Consider the following 7,234-nt stretch of genomic DNA (forward strand, 5'->3'; position numbering starts at 1 on the left):
AGACCATACGAACTGTGTGACTGCAGCTTCTCTAAATGTTCCTACACATGAGATGGAAATAATAGCTATTAGTGCTCTAACGAAGCTCAAATAAAACCATGTGATGGTAGATTATAAGGCTCAACAAATGATACATTCTCTATTAAATTGGTGAGTGTGCATTAACATACATAGCCTTCCTTTCACTTCTTTTTTATTTTAGAATCTAAACACAGGGGATACATGATTCATCATTTTACTGTGGAAAACAGCTTTCATTCTTTATCTGGAAATGGTAGCAATCATTCTCTAGTAGATCTAAATGATTGAATTGCAAGGTCAACTGTATTGGTGACTAACTCATTTTCCCTCACCTCCAGGACCTTCTTTTCCCAAGATCAAGCAATTTTCCTGTGTAATGAACTGTATCTGCTAGGAAGTGGCCTGGAAATTAAGAGGTCCAAACCACCTTCTAAGTCCTCATTTTCTATTTGGTTTCATGATGTCTTTTGCTGCTATTTCACTGATCTAAGTTTTCTAAGGTTATACAAAGGAGAAATGCAAAAATGAATAGAACTGCAAAACAATTTTATATATGGGGAGAAGGAACTTCATTCAATTGTGAATTGTTCAGGGGATAGTTTTCTAGCTAATGGGTTGTCAAATTTTTTGCACCACATGCTTCTTTCTGGTTGATAGCCTTTTGGTCAGTTCGAGGTTGACTAGCAATTGGAAGGGGAGCAGATGCAACGAGGACATGCTTTAAAACCAATATCAACCAACAAAAGTGGATTTTAGTGGTTCGATTTATGACCATAACATATGCAAAGTCTGGAGAAAGTGAGTTCAAGAGAGGATATATAAAAGGGATCCTTGCAGTTGACTGATTAAGAGCAAGCAAGAATTTAAACTCATAAAAATTCAAAATATTATTAGTCATTTACTAATAAAATATCCAGTTACAAGCTTAATCGGAATCTAAATGAAACAAAATCTGTTCTTTTCCTAATAAGGGAATTTTAAATAAACAAACACACACTTATATGTTTTTTGTTATACTAGGCACGAAATAACTTGAACAGGACTCAAGATCCAGAGGTGGAATTGTTATTGGTTTAATCCAATATGGAATTTATTATGTATTTATGTATGTTCTTCATTAGTCCATTTCATTGTTTGCCTATATACATATTCTAAAATTTAGAGCAATTCATATGTTTTCAATCAGTGTGAATAAGCTACTAATTTTCAAAAATTTTTAATCATGGGGACACAAAATCTCACATATTTCTAGTGCATATACAGGGTGGGGCAAAAGATCTACAATTGTTCATATGGAAAATAACACAATAATTAATAAATAATAATACAAGAATAAACTGTTTCTCATCCTCACAACTGTAAACCTACTTTTGCTCCATCCTGTATGTAAGGTAATCTGGAGGACAGATTAGAATCTGAATGGGGAGTATGTTAGCTTTTATGCATTAGGCTAGGGCAGTGATGGCGAACCTATGACACGCGAACTCATTTTTTGGTTGATTTTTCTTTGTTAAATGGCATTTAAATATATAAAATATAAATCTTTGTTTTACTATGGTTGCAAATATCAAAAAATTTCTATATGTGACATGGCACCAGAATTAAGTTAGGGTTTTTCAAAATGCTGACACGCCGAGCTCAAAAGGTTTGCCATCACTGGACTAGGGTAAACATAATAGTGGGGAAAAAAAAAACAGCAAGTATTAAAAAACATATTGAAGACTCTTTTTTATATTCTTTCATTTATCATAATTTTGAGGGCCAGCCATATACTAAGGTAGTCTCTAGGACATTGAAAAAACCATTACCAGAATGTATAGGCAGAAACACTTTTATTAATTATTTTAAACATTGGAAATACTGTTTTATACTGCTGACGTCTTATCAACAGTATCATACTACTTGTAAATATAATCTGGAAAGGCTGTTCTTCATCTGTGCTTCATTTGGATAGCCACATCTTTTATCTGTATTGCTTTTCCTTGCTGAGTTATTCCTTTAGAAATGATCATTCAAGAGAAAAAAGTTATCTTAATGTTGGATGCTCACTTTTTCTTTTTCGTCACAGAACACTGACATCTTGCATAATGTGGATACTCCTGACTTAAAAAAAATTCATGGCTTACAACTGCTTTCAAAATAAGGTCCAAATTCTAAGCATCTTTATATGATTAGGTGCCTTCTTCCCTACCTCTGCAGCCTCATCTAGATTTTAGACCAATTAGGGCAGGGACCTTCATTCCACAAATAGTTATTGAATAAAATAATTACTATATAATAGACTCTGACAACTTTCTAAGTACAAGATTCTGCACATACACACATCAGAACATGAGTATATACTTGGTCAATGAATGGCATTTACATCACATTTAAATTTAGTGTTGTAATTAATGGAAGTATAATTCTTGGTTGATAATAAATATGGTAAAAAAATACATTTTATTTATATATGTGTATTACTCAGGGTCCTGGCAGGAGACAGATGACACACTCAAAGGGTAAACTGAAAAGACTCTGATGAAGAGTATTGTATGTAAGCATTAAGGGAACCAATAAGGTATAAAGTACCCAAGGACTCACAACCGGAGGAAACTACTAACATTCCTAAGCCTGAAGGGATGAATGGAAAAAGCCATTTCTAAAACTTTCTAAGAACTGCAACCAGAGGACAGGGTTGCCTTACTGGAGCCATGGCCTTAGATAGAGGAATAAAGTTACTGTCAAAGTACAGACAAGCAGGAGGGAGTATGAGGAAAGGTGAAATAAATATTCTGACTTCTCTATGTTCTTCCTCTGATAATTTGGCAATGTCTCCAAAGTGGCTGAAATCAAATGGAAACAAGAGGGTAAAGTAACCTAAGTGATGTGGTTCACAGAAATCATCCTCCCAGAGCATGGAAAGACAGAGAATGGACTTTGAAGGACAGAGAATAACCAGCATAGTATGAAAAAGCAAAGCTTTTTAAAATTAGAAGAATTCAAAAACCCAAACAAAAAGAGAAAAGGAATTGATCCAAACAGAGCTGTGTCAAACCTGGGACAAAGAAAGATGGAGGAAAATAGTGATTAAACAGTAAAACACTAGAGGGGCACAGTGTGTGATTTATTTATTTAAGTAGAATAAAGAGAGTGAGCAAATAAGTAAAAAATAAATTAAAAAAAAACCAACATTTACAGGAAACTCATACAACTTAACAAAAGGAAGATAAACAACCCAGTAAAAAAAAATGGGCAACGGACCTAAACAGATACTTTTCGACAGAAGACAGAAAGAAGGCCAAGAGACATATGAAAACATGCTCAAAGTCACTAATCATCCAAGAGATGCAAATCAAAATGACAATGCGGTACTATCTCACACCTGTCAGAATGGCTATCATCAACAAATCAACAAATGACAAGTGCTGGCGAGGAGACACAGAAAAAGGAACTCTCATGCACTGCTGGTGGGAATGCAGACTGGTGCAGCCACTGTGGAGAACAGTATGGAGTTTCCTCAAAAAATTAAAAATGGAACTCCCATCTGACCCAGTGATCCCACTTCTAGGAATATATCCCAAGAAACCAGAAACACCCATCAGAAAGGATATATGCACCCCTATGTTCATAGCAGCACAATTCACCATAGCTAAGACTTGGAAAGAGCCTAAGTGCCCATCAGCAGATGAGTGGATTAAAAACCGGTGTTACCTCTACACAATGGAATACTAAGCTGTGGTAAAAAAGAAGGGAGGTAATGGGGGGATAAGGACACATATGTAATACCTTAATCAATAAAGAAATTAAAAGTTAAATAAAATAGAGGCATGAAAGAATTAGAAGGGTCTGACACAGGGTATGTCATTTTTTGTTGCTGTTAAAGCAGAAATTAGAATCCATTTATACAGTGTTTTATAGACCAAAAAAAATGTACAGAGTCCTCAACATTCAATGAACTCTATAGTCAGAAGTGTTTTGTGAGACCAAATTCTTTGCACCCCCTCCAAAACAATACTTTTGTTTATACTCCTGAAAAATGATGCATTTATTACACCAGGTCTCAAGAACAATCTTTTGAGATCCCCAAACCTTTGCAGAGTGAAGAAAACCTCCAGAATGCAAAGCCTTCTCACAAACGTGTAGTGCAAGGATTACATAAATGGCGGCCATTTCAGAGGAGTGCATGCACATCTGACAGGCCATGAGAAGAGCTTGAGGGCCCAGCTGGGCAGCATGTAGCTGTGGAGCATGGCCTCCAGGGCCTCCTCCTTTTCTGAGGCAGCTGTCACTCCCAAGAGGTTCAGACTCTGGAAGGGTGCCAGTCACTTCATTAGGTCAGTGGTCGGCAAACAGCGGCTCGCGAGCCACATGTGGCTCTTTGGCCCCTTGAGTGTGGCTCTTCCACAAAATACCATGTGCGGGCGCACACATACAGTGTGATTGAAACTTCGTGGCCCATGCGCAGAAGTCGGTTTTCGGCCTGGGAGAGTCTATTTTGAAGAAGTGGCGTTAGAAGAAGTGGGGGGTGTCGGCTGGTGGGGCCACAGGAGATGAGGTGCAGGTGGGCCGACCTGGGGATACACAGTGCGGCAGGGGAGGTGCGCGCGATTCATGCACCAGTTGAGGATGGGAGAGTTGGAAGGGGTCGACCTCAGTGAATGTACCTCAATCAGATTGAGGACGTTTTTAGCAAAGGCCAGTTTAGGAGCACCCTAATTAAGTTAATAACAATGTACCTACCTATATAGTTTAAAAAATTTGGCTCTCAAAAGAAATTTCAATCATTGTACTGTTGATATTTGGCTCTGTTGACTAATGAGTTTGCCGACCACTGCACTAGGAGCTTTGCCCAAAGACCCCTGCTATAATTACAAACAACTTTTGTCAATTTCCATTTCTGCTGCTTCTTCCATTTTTTCCAGGTCATCCATGCATTCAAAGGTGTCCTCTAACATCTCTTCTATGATCCCAGCCTTCATCATCTTTGGACAGCTCCCATATGGTGGCCTGAATTTCTGGGATCTTCACAAGACTCTGCATGACCTTCATCACTTCTGTGCTCTTCTGCAGGGAACCAGTCACTCGCATGAGTTCATGTGAGCTTTGGGTGCATAGAGCTTGCTTACAGCCTTTGTTGACCTAATCAACTCCTTGGCCAGGACCACACAGAGGTTCTTCTGACCCTTCTTGGCAGTATCTTTCACAGGTCATTTCATTTTTTTTCTTTTTCTCTTTGAATATCTCTTATTTCCCTATCAACTCTCATTTCCTTTCTTATCTTCAATGGCCACTCATCACCAGCTGTTTGGGTTTTTCCAAACAGCCCCATGGCTTACTGAATTTGTCTTGCTCCCTCTGGCAGGTCATGGGCAGCTGGGCATCCATCTGGTCGGGGCCAATGAAAGAAAAGCAGGGTATGTCTCATTACCAACTTTTTATGTGAATTTACACTGAATAATATATACATATTTTGTTAATTCTCACCCAAGGATATTTTTTCCATTGATTTTTAGAAAGAGTGGAAGGGCTGAGGAGGGGATAAGGGGGAGGGGGAGAGAGAGATAAACATCAATGTGAAAGAGACACATCAATTGGATCAAACCTGCAACCCAGGTACGTGTGCTTGATCGGGAATCAAACCCGCGACTCTTCGGTGCAAGGGTGGACATTTTAACCACTGGGCAACACTAGCCAGGGCCACTCAACATATTTTAAATACATATACTCCAAGGATTGAATAGTGGCAGTGATTGTAACTGCAGATCTGTGGAATATAGAAGGTCAGGACTGTAGGTCAGCAGACATACCCTGTAAGAGAACCAGTCAGCTGCTAAAAGAAGTTAAAATGCCATAAAAAATAAATAAATGGAGACAAAAGGGGGAAAACAGTAGAAACCATACATCAGACTTCTGATATAACTAACTAAAAATACATTCAAATTCAAAATATGCATGTTGCTCTCTCTAGTACAAATTACCTACCTATAGCTGTTTAGTAGAGAAAAAATGTTCTTCATGTTCATAGAGGATATCAATATTAGCAACTATAATATATCTTCTGTGGAATTGGCCTTTTAAAGTAATCTTTTATTGTGATTTTATGGAAAAGATTCATTTTACTTTTTGGATGTTCATTAACATCCTTCAAACCTCTATGTATATACTTACATTTCTCTATATTAGACATGTTCCTGAAATATTGTACCCAAAATAAGAAGCTCCATTTCACTCACATATTAAAAATAGAAGCCTTGCCGAAACCGGTTTGGCTCAGTGGATAGAGCATTGGCCTGTGGACTGGAAGGTCCCAGGTTCGATTCCGGTCAAGGGCATGTACCTGGGTTGCGGGCACATCCCCAGTAGAAGATGTGCAGGAGGCAGCTGATCGATGTTTCTCTCTCATCGATGTTTCTAACTCTCTCTCTCTCCCCCTTCCTCTCTGTAAAAAATTAATAAAATATATTTAAAAAAAAATAAAAATAGAAGCCTTATTCCACAGAGAGGGAAATACCATTTTGTGGTACAATAAATAATGAAGTCACATGAAGGTCTAGGGAAAACGTTTGTCCCTATTATTCCTTCCTGGGAGGCTTTATTCATAGGTCCTAAAGAAAACTGTCGATTCTGCATCACCCTGTAGTCATGTTTCCATACTGACTCAGTCACTGTAGAATTTGGTGGAACTTCAGGCAGTAAAATGAGCATTGCTCTGTATGTGAACCACACACCAGAGTCACTATTGAGCCAAGGACTGAGGAGCAACTTTAGGGGACTCTAAATTCTGTACTCTGATGGTTTCAAATTTATTCTTTTTACTTCAAATGTTTAACATTAAAATCATATAAACACATTTAATTAAATTAACATAATTAATATTTTTCTCCTTCCATGAAAATAATCAATTTTTAATTCTGATGAAGACTATAGAAATATGTTATACTTCACAAATGTGTTCAGGAACTTAGGTACATGGAAATCATAGGCTCCATGTGGAAAATAATGAGATACTTATATTTTAAGTTTAAAATAATTTTATGTCAAATTTTGCACTCACTTATACATGAATATAATATGGAAACCAAACAGTAGGTGCAAAGGATTCATGAAAAAAGTATAGAAAAGAACTCAATATTGAAAATATTGTGTCCATTTACATTTTTTTCCTGTACATTTAAAATTTTTCAGCAGAATTCCTCTTTCAGTATATATTCCCACTGCTCACTAGAAGCAG

General features: G+C 37.4%; 1 pseudogene; it reads right to left on the minus strand.

The window, feature by feature from the left end:
- Positions 1-1,952: 1,952 nt before the first annotated feature.
- Positions 1,953-5,495, minus strand: LOC102752237 (annotated as a pseudogene).
- Positions 5,496-7,234: the final 1,739 nt, after the last annotated feature.

This window comes from Myotis davidii, unplaced genomic scaffold (assembly GCF_000327345.1).
Source record: "Myotis davidii unplaced genomic scaffold, ASM32734v1 scaffold515, whole genome shotgun sequence".
Lineage (NCBI taxonomy): Eukaryota > Metazoa > Chordata > Mammalia > Chiroptera > Vespertilionidae > Myotis > Myotis davidii.